Genomic DNA, 15555 nt, shown 5'->3' with positions numbered 1-15555 from the left:
TCCACGCGGAGCGTATCGCTGCGTTTATTATGTCACGTTCGCATCACGGCTGGTTAAATTCATTTTGTGCTCGTCATCGTGCGCCATCGATCAATGACGGCACCAGATCAACCGGCACGAGACGAAAGACGTTGCGACTTTGACCTCGCGGATATTCCAACAGTGAGATCTCATGACGGTGAAATGACCTCCATGCTTAAATGTGGTCTTTAAATTTATGATCGTGCCACAAAATATGACACTGATATCAATGAAAGGCCATTAATCGACCTTTTATTACGAAACACTTTTCGTTGCGCGACTTCTTTCTGATTCTTTTTACATAAAGAAGATAAATTATCTTTTCCGACACAATGGTTTACCTCGTTCGGTGTATGCCTGCTTCGGCATAATCGAGGGATCGCGCGCCTAAGAATATTAATTAGAATTGAGCGATGCGACGATACAAGGCCTACAAAGGGATCGGACAAATATCGAATGAACAACATCGATCTAGATAGGATCTAAAGAACGCCGACCCGCGTTACATCGGCTTTCCTCTAATTTCCCGGCGATGCTCGGGGCAAAGACGCGTTCGCCTCAAAGATCGTCTCGGCGAGATAGCAGGTGGCGCAGGTATTTCGGAACAAAGGTGAGGCTTGCGTGTCGTTTCGAATACTTGTGTACATTTGCGCGCCGTGTTGGCCTGCTCGTCTCTGCATTCCACCGGGCCCTGTAGCCGTGGGTGTGCCCTTCTCCGAAACCACGAAATTCGTGCCGATTTCTTCACGATCCCGCAGCCGCCGTTCCTTTCTAAAAGCCGACGTGTCCAAGTGTTTGCCCCGCGCACTATCTCCGTCCTTTCCGGTCCGGCTAATTAACTAGAACTTTGTCGCGTAACTTAAATGCGGCCGCTTAGGTGATTCTTATCCGATTTCACGGTACGAGGAAGCTGCCGTTCCCTATCGATCAAGGCACGCGTGAGAGGATTTCCTGAGCTTCGGCGCTAATCTTTCTTAATTTTCATGATAGAGAAAACACTTATTAGGCGCATGCAAAATCGAAGTAGCGTGTGAATTTATAAGAAGGCACATTTCCATTTTGGGTTCAAAGAAAAGATGTCTAATTTGCAATTGTTCATTCTGCAATTACATAGAATGAATGTCTTCGTGATGTAAGCGAGTATTGCATCATGCACAATACGATTAAATTTCTAGGCACATAAAGAGAGATATTTAATCACTTTAAAATTCCATAGAATAGTGTGAGCGAGGAGAGTGAAGGGATAATGATACGTAAAAGGCACGAACCATTCTCATTCATGACGCACACGCCATCGCGAGGAAGCGCCTCTCATGTTCCGCGAGGAGCTCGCCTCTAGTCGCCTCCGTTATATTTCCTCGTTTTACGCAACACATCTAATCGTCGTAACGCGTTGTATCTCCCACTCTACCTACCATACCGCATACCTGCACCATGACTCCGTGCCCGCGGGAAAAAAAAATGCACCTCCGGGAGCGGCGCGGCCGTGCGAGGCCGCGACAATGTAAAAGTGACAGCAAGAGGTAGACTTTGCGGGGCAAAAAGAGCGGAAAGAGGAAGATAGAGAGAGAAAGAAGGCAGAGACAGTGAGACGAGCATCTCGGAGTGCGAGAGCATCGCGCGCGCGGCTTTTGGCTACCCGGGAAACGGACCGGTGTCTCGCTCATTAAGACGTTTAACGGTCACCATATAATCGATTATTTATAGAGATATTTAAGTCCGGTAAGCTGTCTCCGGCGCCGGGGCGGACGGTGTCGCGAAGGAAGGCGCGAGTATCCGCGCGAGAGAGCTTCGTGAGCGCGGCCGGGATGCGATGGCGCGCCGTATGAAGACGTCCGTCGACTTTACTGCCGATTTTCATGTGGGACAGAGTCGTGCTCGCGCGCGCGTACACGATGCAACACGCACGCAGTAAGAGCGCACCCTCGAGAGAAGGTACGCAGGTTGAACGGCTTTTTATAGGAGCTCGCGGATTGTATTTTTTCCCGCGCGCGGACACCCGCTGATCGTGCGGGGTGCCGCGGGTACCCCGGCGCAGGAGGTCTCGCTCCCCCGTCGGGGAGTGACCGCGCGCGTTTCGTAATTCCCGCGTTAGCGCCGATTTATCATCCTTATTAAGCCAATCTACCGGCCGGTGCCCCGAAACGGCACCTCCGAGATAGGCCGAGGACGTATGCATATGCGGTTGCGCGCGATTGCACGCACGTGCACCGTATATCGCCGCGCGCGGCCCGCGGGCCAGCGCCGAGAGTCATCTTCCTCGCGTCGCGGATACTCGCGCGAGAGCGAGACGGCGACCGCACCGTTACCGGGGTCCTCTCTTCCTCGTGCTTTCGTCTTTATTATGGCACCCATATACCCACTAATGACCACCCGAGAGAATACCGTGGATATGGCCGCCCGTGGGAGTTATGATGTCTCCGGCGCGGCGGACCGTTAGTAATTGTGTGCGCGCGAGCGCGCACGGCGATACAGTTGTTAATCTACGGTTGTTAATCTGCAGTTGTTTGATCTACCGAGTGGAACTTGGTGGGAATATAACGAAGGGGACATGCCCGCGGTCCTACGTCACCTTACGATACTTCGCTCGAAGAACTTCGCTGCGATCGTGGACAGAGTAAAGGGCGATACCGGGAACGGTATCGTTGGAAGATTGCGTTTATCTTCTCGCCGGATAGGTCTTATTTATTCGCGAGGATGGCGAACCGCGAGCAACAAAGTCGTGAGCTTCGTGAGAGTCCTCGTTGCGGGATCCTCGTGTGTATCGGACGATGAATTACGCAAACGTCAGTGCGGATGGAAGCGCGTTTCGCTAAACGCAATTTACTCGTGCGCGCTTAGGATTGCACTGAATAAGTCCGCCACGTTAATTGCGGACTCCGGTAAGTGTTTAGATGCACGTAATCGTCGTAGCGAAACAGTCGATCTAGTTTATTTCGAAGCCATTATTTTCCAGCGCGCGCGGTACGCTCGAGCGCCGAGAAATAAGGCACGTGTTTAAATCGTTAATGAAACTACCGACGCCGCCACGTAGCGACCATAAATAGCCGTACCCACTCAATTATATACCGTCTTAAGAAGGCCGCGCCGATACCTACGCCGCATCTCCGCGCGGATACTTCGTCTTTGTATCGTTGCAAAACGTGGCTGGAACACGGCGCGGCGCGGCGGTTGCGTTCGAAATAAAATTGATTTCCACGTTGAATCCGAACGGTACGGCCGTGTACCGACAATTTATAGAACGACGAAGGGTATTCCGCACATACGTGTGCCCGCGTGCGAGCCACCACCGTGGAGGATTGCGGCGAGTAATTCTGTGTGTTGCTTCCTTTACGAGCGCCTCGAATGCCCGTTAACGATCACCGAGAGCCATGGAAATGGCCAATCACGGGCGATACGGTGCCCTTGAGGATTGTTAGTAATTATATCTAAACGATCAGCTGCACCGATAAAGAGCGAACCCGTTTTCCCGCAAGAGCACGAAAGTAAGAGAGATCTCTAACGGACGTGCGAGCGCCCAGTTATAACGTATTACGTTATCGCGATCGCTTGCAGCAGTCAGCACATTCAGCCGTATCGAAAGAAGCGTTTAGAGCGCTTAGGGAAAATTATCGTTACACCTAGCGAGCACGCGTTTTACTTGCCTCGGATGCAGATATCATACCGAGCGCTTCAGATATCTGCGTCGCTGATTGTCGTCGTAAATTACAGGACCGCGGTATTTAGTAATTGGCGCGGCATTATATCGTCCAGTTGGCGTTTAAAGGGAGATTTACTTACGCAAAGCCGAGTTAAGTCGAGTAAGCGCTGCTCGCGAATTAAGCCATTGCGAGAAACGTCGTAAGCGGTTGCATTAGTTACCGACTTTTGTGCACCGAGCGTTTAATCCTTGCGACTTAATTAAGTGATCCGTGCGACTTAATTACGCGCAGCTTCACTTTGACGAATTCGTAATCCGATATCTCGCTACTTGTCTTATCATAGATTCTCTTTCATCTTAGCCACTCGGTAGGCCGAGTGAAAATCTCAAGAACATCATGTCGTATTTCAGGAATCGCAAAGACGCTGCATTAAATAAATTCCCTTCATATTAGTTCCAAATAATTATACTAATGACCAAGTGAAATTTTACAGGGCTATTATTCTTCCGCTTGCTCTATGTAATCCGCTTTCTCGCGATTTATCCACTTGTATAGAATCGCTTCCCCACGTAGCCTATTTATAATCGAATTATTAAAGAAGCAAAACAAGCTAAACCGGTAAATGCTTGTACAAATAACGCGTGTCGTCGCACGCTGTTTGTCGGCGTCGCCCGAACAACCGCGCGCGCGAATGCGAAATTAAATTATATCGCCCGCACCTATACCCGCAATGATAATCACCAACCGCGGCGCCGGGTATTACATAGAACGTAGCACGCAGCGCGAACATGCACTTACCTCGTCCGAGATTTACCGACATTGGAATGCACGCGAGGCGCTTAAAGGACTCGTTAACCAAAACCGAGGAACCAATTACTACGCGGCCCTGCAGCGTATCGGGCATTACGCGTCCGCAATTAATTATACAAGGATATCCCCCGTTGCACCGCAAGTTGCAACGGCGATTGCCGGTCCGGTCCGAAAGAGCTGCATTGAGCAACTTTCGACGAGATAATCCGTACCGGTTTTGCAAAGGCAACGGTGTTGCATTAATGGTCCGCTCTCTTCACATAAAGCCATCAAGCACCTGATCGGGGTCTTTCGAAAACGGCTGAATACGCGAGAGCCGCCGCTTGAGATTTTAACCTAGTAGTATCTTATATCTCAAATACTTTATAAAATGCGGAGCGCGGCGCTTAAGAGGCGTCCGAATAACCCGGCGAAATTATTGCCGCAGATAATAATGCCGACAAAAGCGTCAAAAATCGCTTAAAAAGTGCTTTTCTCTCGCGGTGCGGCAATTACGGATCTACGTTGAATTATGACGGTGTGTTACTTTCCACGCGAATAATACAGTTCAAACGAGAGCATTGCATGTGCCTCTCGCAGGGTCTACAGTCACTATGCAAATGTCACGCGCGAAATATCTAGACCGCGCGCGGTAGCATGCAACGTGCGAAAGTCTGCAATGGAGGAACTTTGGGCGAGATAATCCGCGCGAAGCTGACAAAGCTGACCGTGTTTCGTTAATGACTCGTCTTAATGCGGATTTAAGCCTTCAGACGACCAGATTGCTGCTCGATGACTTGCTTTCTTTTTTTTCTTCTCGAGTCTCCGATGACTCTGGCTTCTGTCGTTGACCAGTTGCGTTATTAGACTTTATCCTCGGTTAAATATGCTTATACGGTAAACAGCTTTATGCCACATAATTACGACCAATTACAGAGGATTTTAGAATAATGCTTTCGATCTCTTTTCGCGGACGGTTTTAATGAGCGCTTTGCACGAAGAAATCGCTGTTTCGCGTTTAATAGCCGTACTAAAGATGAGGAGACAGTAATCTGGCATTCGCGAGCTGTAAAATACTTTGATGTGCGAAACATTCAAACTATAATATTATCTCGCAGAATTCCCTTTTCTTTGACATTTTTGAGAATTATCAGCGATCATGCGTGCCATTTGAAAGTACCTTGTTGTCAAGTCGCGTCTTATAATTTGTACATAAATTTTATCTATATTTCTCTCTCGTACTTAAAAATTGTAGCGTGGCGTCTTCAGAATAAACTCGGTGCGCAGTCGCGTCGTGGGAAATTAATATGATTCCATTAAAGTCGAATCAGCGAACGAAACGCGACACTCGTATAGTGGCGATCGCCATTCGGTCCGGAGAGAATTGACTCGCGCGCACAACCCACGGAAACCGGCAGAAAGAATGGAGCCGTCTCGCGCCGCCATCGGCGAGTTTATTACAGACGGAGAACGGAAGCGACGACAGCCGGCTGCCGCGAAGGGACGTCGTCCACGGGGGCCTTCGACGAGATAATCCGCGCCAGGCTGACAAAGCTGTCCGCGTTTCATTAATGACCCGCCATACGTATAAAACCCGCAGACGACTGTATCGGACCCCGGGTCCCGAGCATAACCGTCTCCTTAACATCGTCGTCGCCGGGACGGCATTTGTTTTCGCGGTTTTACAAGCGTATAACGTGTTGCGCGAGAACGATAATGCGAGAATAGTTTATGTGTATCCCGCCCGCGCATGTGTGCGTATGCGTGCATGTACACGGGCGCTCAGCTGGTGCAAGGATCCTCCGCTCCCCCCGTCGACACACTCGCGTCCTCCCTCGATGCGCATACTTGCACTTTCGCGCGTCCGCGCACAGGTATGTAACGCATTAACGTTATAGATACGCCCGGCGTGGGACACGGACCTCTCGCGCACACATCCTAACGAGCATGATCACTAACTCTTAAATCTCTCGCATTTATATCGCGTCTCTGTCGTTCGCTCGGTTCGGAAGATGGTTCCTCTCTCCCCGAGTCCCTCCCGGACCCAACCGCCGTGAATACATTGTCCCTTCGCGCCTTTTGAGGCCGCCCGACCAGTCCCGAGGGGGAAAAGACAGACGCGGCGACAGAAAGCTACGGACGTGCCAGGAGACGTCGGGATGCGGGCGCCGTCCGGAAAAAAGGGGTTGCAGTTTACGGTTTTTTATTTCCGCTATCACGAGAAAGAATAGCGGTATGTTGAAGTTTCTAAATCAGGAGATGTATCACATTCAGTTTTCACATAATCGGTAGCATGGCATTTTTTGGTGTGATTATAATATAATATCCTAATTACACAAACACGAAAATCTAAATTTTTATTAGAACGATATCATTTGAAAGCAAAAATCATCGAATGGACTTTCTGATATTGACAGATTCGATTGATATCGAATTGAGAAAGCACTAATGGATGCACTATTTGCTATCGTATTTCTGGTCAAATCCATTATACCTCGTGGTACGCATAAATAACATAGCAGCAGGTAGTTTGTGGCGAAACCGTAAAGAGGGTAAAATCGTCTACCTGGGATGACGTCACTGACAAATCGATTGTTCATGAAGAAACTAAGTTTATTTTTCTAAATATAACAGCTTTCCTATCAATCGATCCAAAAAAGAATAATTATTGCTGTATTTTTCATGAAGGGATATAATAATAACAATATTCTTCTCATGTGTTAACAATTTGGAAAACATATTTCGCTACTGTCGTATCTGAAGCTATGTATTATAATGGCAACTGTAACGTGTGTAGAATAAAATTATTACACTCGTTTGATTTCGTAACTAGGGCAAAGAGCTTGACACCAAATATTATCGACTTTTCAAGTTACCATGTTATCCTCTGCAGTTTATCTGAACAATATTACCGCGTGCCGCGCTACAAACGGCGAAGCTGCCACGGGGAACCCATTTACGGCGCGGCGCGAAGTTGCTTGACAAATTAATAAAACTCGCGATTAATCTCGCCCTGTCCCTGCGCACCGTAGCTTACGAAATCGGGAAAGAGTCATTTATCATGCGCAACAATGCACCTCCGCTCGAAGAGATTTCTTCGCCATTTTTACGAATTTGCACGTCAGAAGGTACTCAGCTGCTCGGAGCGCGCATTAATAACAGCATTTCGGGATGTCTGGATAATTGCTATATTATCTGGAAAACGACGATTGCGAGCTGTGAACCAGCTATTTCTCAGTTTCTGCTCCTGCGTGCAAATCGCGCGCACGTATATGTAAATACGTGATGCATGTAGAGGATGATACACTGCATTCTCTTGCTTCGAGCACCTATCGACAGTCGTTCACCACATTTGCATAGAAACCATCCGCGAGCAGAATATTACGATCGTTTCTCGCTCGCGACGCACAGGTCTCGCGAATACATATCTATGCTATACATACTGGATGCTCGTAAGTCGATCTTCGCCGAAATATACGAGGGAACAAGTATCTCGTAGAAATTTTACGAGATTCCATATGCATTTTTCAAATTGCTTTGAAGCCAGCCGTCGATTTGCGGAATTTGATTTATCGAAAGCATTCGATAGAGATATTCCTAGCTGTGTTATTGGATATAGTCGGTGAAACGTAAAACGCGATATCCGTTGATTTCGTAGTGCACCAGTTTCTCAGTCAATCTACTAACAACTATAAAAGTTTTCATTTACTACTTTCGATCAGACTTTACCCATATTCGTATAATTATCAAATAGTACCTAACACATAAGATAATAATATATAAACTAATGAAATATGTTGGAAATGCTGTCACTTGTACTATTTTCTAACTCTTTTTGTCTTCACAAATGGCATTTAAGCTACGTACTGATTACTAACTCGCCAAATATTCATAGCCTGTCACCGCACGCAGTCACCGCAATTTTTTATCGAGGTAAGAACACGACGCGTCGTGTCGCGCATTACGACAGAGCTCTCGGCAAGAAAAGCATCACGACGTTTGCGTAAGGATCGCCCTACATAAGTAGATACGTCGCCAGCTTCATCCGCCGATCCAACGGAGATACAAAATCGCCGGAGGTAGGTCGCGTTGCGTTCGACGGCGGACAGATTTATGAGGATTCTATGCCGCGCACTAATAGTACTCGAAATGGGAAAATCTCGAACGTACGATGACGATTAATTACGGGTTACCCGTATACATCAAGCGTGTACCCTGCGGCTCTTTCCGTTGACCTTGCTGGACCTCGCGTCTGAGCCCTACGCACCTCGATTACGCGCGTCTTTCGACGCGAGAGACAAATGCGATCGGTAAGCGGCGCCAGCCGCTATTACGAATGTCCCCTTGCCGTATAAGCAGGCCGATTATATCCTATTAAATTATTATAATGTCGTTGAGAAATAGACTTTCTATTCTCCGTATAAAGCCTGCGAGGACCACGCGAGCAGCGCGACAAGTCCCAGCGACACACGACGTAGTTACGGATTCTCAGACGCGACTACTATGCCATGCATATGAACGTTCCCGGTCAACGAGCCGTCCGGGTTAACACGAGTCGGAACGCTGTGACCGCCGCGATATGTAGGTGCCGCATAAATTGCACTCGAGTGCATGATTGATGGGAAGGCGGCTCCGCTAGACGCATTGTATCGGTACGAGACTTGACGCGAAAACGAAGAATTTTTTAACGAAAATGGACAACAACAAAGTTTCCAAGTTTCTAGAAGCGAATCAATATCGAAAAGCAAGTGCCAGCAGAAACCGGAATATCGCGAGTATAACGTTCCGGATATCATTCGTTGCAAACAGATAAGCTGTTACGCAATAAATCACGTTACCGTCGAGCCTTACAGTGTAAAGCTTTTTGCCTGCAAGTGAAGCGAACGGTGACGCCACCAGATGTGACGGCTGGTAAGAGGCCGTGGAGCGATTAACTTTCGAAAACGCGTACTTTCCACGATCATTAACGGGGAATTAATATTCCGCGTGACAACACTTGCCGATAATTACACGTCAAATGGTTAATGAGATCCCGACCAGTCGCACCGAGTGAAGGCACACCGCCTGTCGCAGCAGTGCATATAATTTCGAGTTAGAGTAAAACGAGGCAGGCTCTTCGTCGTCGTCGTCGTCGTCGTCGTTATCGTCGTCGTGGTCGTGGTCGTCATCAGCGAGCTACTATGGCGAACGCGTTCTCTCCGCCAGTTTGACGGCCGAGTGAAAGCATGAGAAACGGGCGAATTATGCACCCGTTTACCGTAACTCATAGACGCCGCCGCGGACGTGTGTGACTCCAGGCTCGAGGATTAGACGCGTTCCGACCGTGAAGAGTACGTGGATGGTGGAGACGCGAGAATTAACGTTGTACGTACGCTACACGCGTATCCCACGTCTCGAAACGAACCAACCGTCTCGAATCGGGTCGCTGTTGCCCGTAACGCACCTGTAGTGTATCGCGTATACCCGTTTTCAGCTGACATTATTCCGCCTGTTGGTGGGGTCGACGAGGTTTCTAAGGTCCTCCGGAATTAAAGGCGCGGACACAAGAGGATTTCCTCGCGCCGAGAATCCGAGGGAAGGATTACTGTGGCACGACGTGTACGCGTCATTATGAACGATAGGATAGAAGAAATAGGAATGAGGATAGAGGAAATGTGCCGGGCACACTTGTTATTCCCTACGACGTCTTTCTTTCCTCTTCCGTTGAACGACGGGGTCTTTGACTCTTAAAATATTTAGTAGGTCAAGGTTCTACGATAGTAGAAAGAGAAATTCTTATTTCTCTCCTTATTTTTTCCTATTTCTGATTGTCATTTTATCATATTATATATTTTATACGATTTATCATGTATGCAACGCTTATGAGCGTGTTTGCTCATGTATCTGCTTTGTTCGACGTTCACCGTGTTGGATTGTTTCTAAAAAAAAACTGTTGCAAGGTACTTTGCATATTTTTCTGTTTCGATTTGTGCTTGCGCAAACGTTGTGTGAGGCATGGAATGATTTTACCATGTAGTATTTCTTATCGCGATGTCAGATAGAATTTTCGCTCGCCACGTCGAGTCCACGTCCGACACGATCATTCGTAGCAAAAGAACTTGTAACGAAAGAATCTTATAAATCACTAGTTCACCGTACGTACACCCGAATCCCCGCTTTATGTCTGAACAATTTACAGTGACAGCGGTGACACATTCCGTTAACAGAATTTCGCCTTTATACAAGAATTACTCGATAGAAACGGATTTGTCCGCCTCGAAGCGCCGGTTCGCGCGTATTATGCAAATACTCCACTAGATTATTCCAGTCGCGCTCTAAAGAGTGCACGAAACAAATCGCTCTCGTGACGCGGTCGCGTAATGCACGCCGGTCAAAAACAACCCCGAGTAATTCTTTTCCATTACACGAGAAAGAGATAGGGAAACCGGCGGGACGGCGCGAAGCGACGGTAATGCAAATGTCACGCGTGTTCAGGCTCGTTTTTACGGTGTCCGGAGTTCGCGTGTCCGCGAAACGTCATAAAGGCGAGGATATTCATTTTAATAACCGAATTAGTTAAAGCAGGATCTGCGCGCAAGATTTCTTAAACGCTCGCGTGCCACCGGCCATTCGCTTCTTGTTGCGCTCGCTCAAGGCCCGCAAAAAAGGACAATACTTCTTGAAACGAGGGAGGAAACACATATCGAGCTGAACCTGCCGGAGCCTCCCGGACGGATCGTTTTAACAGCTGCATGACTGGCTTTCTTCAGTCGAGTGAGCCGAAGAAGCGTTTGCAATTTTCTAGGAATACGGCGGCGAAAGGCAGATGTTTTAGAGAACGTGTTTATGCACATAGAAATAGCGTTTCAAGAAAAATTATAATTAAAATACACATGCCATATGTAATCATGTATATCATTTATTTATTCTGACAGAACAAATTATGACAGTTTCATAAGTGGTTGTGACATTTATGTACTCGACCATCACATAGAATGTAATAATCTTACAACATAAAAATGCATCTGTGATTTAGTTTGACGAGAATGAGAAATACTTTTATAGCTGACTCACAAATTACCGAAAATTTCGTTCGACTTCATGGAATGCAATTAACATTAAGTACACAAATATATTGGAACTTGTTATTACATCCGAAGAGCGCGAGCATAGTACTTATAAGGGATCGAATGTTGCGCAACAGTGGTTACAATCGAGAAGCCGATGAAGCGAAGAGGCAGATGTAAGAGCAAACGAAATGCAAACGACACGATGAGGTGCATCATCGTACCGTGGACGATCGATGCTAAAGTCGGTACTGGTAGTTGCGAACGGGCCCTTCGCCGCGGCATATGTTTGACAAGGGCAGCAAAGCAAACATAATGCTCGGGCCCTCTCAGGCCCGCGATGCAATTTATTACGCGATACGACCCCGAGTTAAACTCTTGCGGCGCGTATCTGCGCGCTTCATCGACTTCCTCGTAAAATGCATACGCATGTGCATTTTTAACGGTTCCTCATCGGATCGTCGTCGCGGCGTGGAGTGATGCGGTTTGGCGAGATCGCCGAGATGAGATTTAATGGGCGCTCCGCTCCGCGAGATTACTCGCGTATTCCCGCGTGGTAATTCCGCGCCGCGGGGAAGAGGTAATCGCGGTGGGAGTTACGTGAGGCAACTTTGCATTACACGTATGCGCGCGCGGTGCTCGAGTGACCCACATCGCGAAACTTTGCTCTCCCATTTAAACACGTTTCTATCCGCGGACGAATACGTGTTTTTTCATCAGCATAAGTCATCCACACCCTGTCAGATCCGCGACCGCACCTCGGCAACGATCCGCTCTCGCGGGATCGCGTGATACACTTTCATCCACGCTCGCAGCATCCGAACTTGCAGCCGTCGCTAGAAAAGAATATCGGGGTAGTAGGGGGGAAGGTGAGTTATCAGGAATTCCATCGACTTCGCAACGTTAATTGAGGCCTCATCTCTCCTGCAAAACGACCACGTCGATTCAAGCGTGTTTCTCGAAAGCGTGTTCGCCGTCTCTCGCACGGCGCGAACATCGCGATTCCAGGGGCGAACGCTCCGTGACTCGAGGCTAATGATTTTTAGGGATTCCTAGTAACAACGTAACCTGGCAAGGACGTGTTAAGGGAAACATCTTCTATTTTATGCAACACGTAAACACGCAACACTCGAAAAAAAATCATGATTATTTATTAGGAAAATTATATTCCGCGAGGCCCTTCATAGTTGGCGGCTGAAAATTTAAATTTCATTGCTTTCCATATTAGTCCCACATTAGGCTCTACGTTAGTAGCTCTATCTATCCCTGCGGAGCCCGCTCGCTATCGTCGGAATCGCAATTTGTAAGCGCGTCTGCGAATCGCGGCCTGGCTCGGCCGCTCACGCGCGTAATACGCAATCCGCACGAGAGTGCGAGCGTGAGCGGCGGGAACAAATTACAGACGTAACGTACCGATCGCAGACATTCCACCGTGCCTACGGTGTTAATTGAACGCTCGTCATCTCCCGTGGACGCGACGGACGCTCGGCGGCAAACTCGGTGCATCTAACACCGCGCGCGCGACGGCGACGAGCGCTCGCCGTGCGCATTACAGGGCATTAAGCTGGCGAGGGCCCGACGTAAATATCCGCAAACGGGCGACGTCTCTCGCGGGACCAGGACTAATTAACTGTGTCGCAGGCACGGCGAAAACGGCCACGCGCGTCCGATGCTTCTCGACAGACCAGAGGCTCGATCAAGCGAAAGAGAGAACGAGAGATTATGCGAGCGCGCGCACACGGCAATAACTGTTGTCGGCAGGCGAATATATTAAAAATCTTATTGCGACAGCAACTTTATTCTTGCACGCTGACAAAGTAACGTAACGAGCGTGGCAGGAGGTGCCAATCGCGTCTGAGGCACACACCAAGGCACACCGGGTGGAATCCGGAGAACGTCGTCGAGGCGGGTTCTCGCCTTCTACCGGACGAGTTCATCGGCGACATTCTGGCCAGGTCGTGTGAAACGGGAAACGGAAACGCCCCTGGTCGACTGGAATGTCGGGTTACGTCTCGCTCTTTCTCTTTCTCCGACTAGAACGACGGTGAACATGCGCGGATATTAGCTCAACGGGATACCGGTCGGAAAGAGAGAACGAAACGCCCGTTTTTCTCGTTGTGAGTAGCGAAAGGGTTAAGCTGCACGTACTAGGATTAGATTCTCCTTGATCCTGCTTACACCTACATGCGACATAGCCAAATTTAGCATTCCATCTGCGCTGGAAAAATAGACAATAAATATTAGAAATGTTAAATTCAACTTCTTTCGCGCATTGTAAGAAAAGCATTTATTATTATTATTCATTCATATTGAAGAGTCTGTAGCATGTTTATATTATATAACATTATAACTTTTCATAAGTTAAGATTTAACTTTCAAGAAAATGTTTAAGATTCAGAAATAACTCTATCATAAATTTACAATGACACACACTTGAGAGGGTTTTTGAGATTCTTGGCAGTAGATTATCATTCATCGAGTGGACTACGAAGTGGCCGCCTATGCCTCGTTTATTCCCTTCGTGTTTCCACGAGCGGGTTCGCGACTAATTGGCAGACCAGAGGCCTAAATGGCGACCCGGTTAAATGTGAACCTGTTTCGTGACGACGTCGGCGGCCGTCGCCTTCCCCGTTTGCGGTCCACAGGCTTCACGACACCTCACGAAAAGAATGGTCTTTCCGCCGTGTTTCTGGACGTGATTCACGTCTCCATTCATCCGTTGCCCGTGAGAACACGTCGCGTTTCCAAGCTCTGACGATATTCCGCTACCATCGCGAAATGATGCGAATAAAGTCGAAAGTGAACTTCCTGGTGACGAGTCCGCGCATGTTCACGGTCGAAGCGACACTTCGGACGTGACTGTCGTGAAGTTTGCGAAACAATCTTATTCGCGGAAACTTTGAATATTCATCGTTGACGTTTCGCGGATAGCTACACTACAGTGAAGTTAAACAATGCCACAGATCGAGCGAATTCCGCATGACTAAACCCTGTGAAGCTTACTTCATCGCAAGTGTCGAAGTATAAATCGCGTGTATCATATCTCCAACATTTCTGATATGTAGAAGGCTATATAAATTGGCTTTTCGAAGATTGAACCATTTTTCTCTTTTGTACAATTGCTTATTAAACGATCTCGAAGTATTCTTTTAACCAGAATATAAGTTACACTTAAAATATCAATAAATAAACATCGAAAAATAAAGGCAGCGCCTTAGATGTTCCACTTTTTCAGAATTAGCATTCAATTCGCGACCAAAAACGCCAACTAAACAGCCATACGTGCAGAGCTCTTCCACTGTAAACTTCCGCTTGCACCGGCAAAACCGCAGTATAGCGAATAAATATTCGAGGAGAATCCAAATAAATCGGGCTCGCCTCGATCTTTGGCGCATTCCCGCGTCGATAAGTTACTCGCCGTATGTGCAATTCTCAGCGAACAATGTATCGAGGATGACGGGGTGTAAGCAAAAAGGACGCGCGAGCGGAAAGCGCCATGACTCATGGCGACGATGAAGAAGCGTTCTAAGAAACGCAGTGATCGTCTCCTCCTCGGCGGCCTCCTGGCCTCTCTCGACACCTTCGCGAGTTTAATACACCGACGGCAAATTCGAATTGAGAAGCGTGAAAAACGCATTCTCCGATCATTACACGCGGCTGCGCGTTCTCCTCGCGACTCCTCTCTTGAACTTGGACCACAAATCACATCGACGACGTTACCATCAGTTTGGGAGACAGTCGGCAGTAAAGCTCGTACTGTTGGGTTTACCCTGCTTGCGGCCTCTCGTGAAGGGTCAAGCGCCAACGAGAACTTCAGTCTCCTTTTTTTACTTTTTCTTTCGTCGGCGCAGTTTCCTAATCGTTAGCGCACCAAGTATCCAAGCGCGCAATTAAACTTTATTCCGCAATTATTCCGCGACTCGAAAGGAAACTCGGAATTAATTATCGGATCTCAATTCGATAAAAGCCTGCCGTAAAATTCTAGTTGAGAAAAAGGAGAAATTACTCGATATGCTCCTCGCATGTATACGCGTACTCCCGCGTAAACGACAGGGGTA

The sequence above is a fragment of the Ooceraea biroi genome, chromosome 4, assembly GCF_003672135.1.
Source record: "Ooceraea biroi isolate clonal line C1 chromosome 4, Obir_v5.4, whole genome shotgun sequence".
Taxonomy (NCBI): domain Eukaryota; kingdom Metazoa; phylum Arthropoda; class Insecta; order Hymenoptera; family Formicidae; genus Ooceraea; species Ooceraea biroi.
Note: the sequence above shows the minus strand (reverse complement) of the source record.